This window comes from Chanodichthys erythropterus, chromosome 13 (assembly GCF_024489055.1).
Source record: "Chanodichthys erythropterus isolate Z2021 chromosome 13, ASM2448905v1, whole genome shotgun sequence".
NCBI classification, from domain to species: Eukaryota; Metazoa; Chordata; class Actinopteri; order Cypriniformes; family Xenocyprididae; genus Chanodichthys; species Chanodichthys erythropterus.
Genome location: NC_090233.1, coordinates 48,318,491 through 48,320,341, shown reverse-complemented (window position 1 = coordinate 48,320,341; position 1,851 = coordinate 48,318,491).

Genomic DNA, 1,851 nt, shown 5'->3' with positions numbered 1-1,851 from the left:
TGCTGCCAAACATTAAGGAGGAACCGTCATAAAGCCACTAGGACCCAAAACAAAGGTTCTGAGATTAGACGATCAGGATCAGATGCTGGAATGTTCCACGGGTCAGATGGGCATCCCGTACTCGGCACATTTTAAGAGGGAATGCTTTAGCCTGCCAGTATCTCTATCTACTGCTGCTATTGTCCAATAATTCACCATGGGAAAAGACCGCTGTAAACACTGGAATGGAGATGAGATCCACATGGGATCCATACTGTCATCAAGCATTATTCAGATGGCTCTTCAGAGGCTATCAGACAAATGTCCCACTCATTAACAAATACACATAATGGACAATTATAGCAATGTTAGTAATGTTTAACCTATGCTGTTTATACTATAGGAAATTATACTAAATAAAGTATAATTTATCTATTCATCAAACCATTCATCTCTGTTAGTCAGTCTGACAATGTTAGTCTAATGATAGATATGTAGATGGACAGACAAATACATGGGATGGATGGATGGATGGATGGATGGATGGATGGATGGATGGATGGATGGATGGATGGATGGATGGATGGATGGATGGATGGATGGATGGATGGATGGATGGATGGATGATGGATGGATGGATGGATGGATGGATGGATGGATGGATGGATGGATGATGGATGGATGGATGGATGGATGGATGGATGGATGGATGGATGGACTGTAAAACCAAATAAGGTGGCAAAACTCAAAAAATTGAGGCAATCAGTTACATCAAACTTTTTAAGTTCAGAAATTCAAAGTTGGAGTAAGCAGAACTGGCAGATTTTTATTTTGTACTCAAACATTTTAATTGTTTTTAAAGTTGAAATATTTGAGTAAACTAATTCAAACATTTAACTTAAAAGTATCATGTAATCTCAACGTAAACATTTTTAGTAATGGAAACTTAGCTAGTTATAAGTAGATAATACAGAAAATGCTAACTTGCTAACATGTTAGCAATAGCATGATATAACACTTGCTGAATGAGTACAGCAATATAAAACATTTAGGATACTGATCTCAAACCAAGCCGCATGCACCACTTGTCAATAAGATGGTAACTCTCCAAAAACCCACATTAACAGAAACTCTTCTAAATTGGCATAACAATGGTAACACTTTAGTATAGGGAACACATATTCACTATTAACTATGAGTTTCCCCCAATAAAGTCCTAATTTACTGCTAAGTTTGTTGTTAAGTTTAGGTATTGGGTAGGATTAAGAATGTAGAATAAGGTCATGGAGATTAAGGCATTAATATGTGCTTAATAAGTACTAATAAATAGCCAATATTCTAGTAATATACATGCTAATATGCAAGTAGTTAAAAGACCCTAAAATAAAGTGTTACCCAAAACATTAATAACTACTAAATCTCCCACTTATAATTTTGTACAAAAAAACATTATATAACACTTAATTTTGACAAAGCATGTCACCCTCATGTCGTTCCACATCTGTAAGACCTTCGTTCATCTTCAGAACACAAGATGAAGATGAAGATATTTTTGATCAAATCTGATCAAAGGCTGAGTGAGGCCTCCATTGACAGCAAGATAATTAAAACTTTCAATGCCCAGAAAGCTACTAAAAACATATTTAAAACAGTTAATGTGACTACAGTGGTTCAACCTTAATGTTATGAAGCAACGAGAATACTTTTTGTGCGCCAAAAAAACAAAATAACAACTTTATTCAACAATATCTAGTTATGGGCGATTACAAAACACTGCTTCATGAAGCTTTACGAATCTATTGTTTCAAATCAGTGGTTCGGAGCGTGTATCAAACTTCCAAAGTCACGCCCCCCAGTGGTGAACCACTGAAA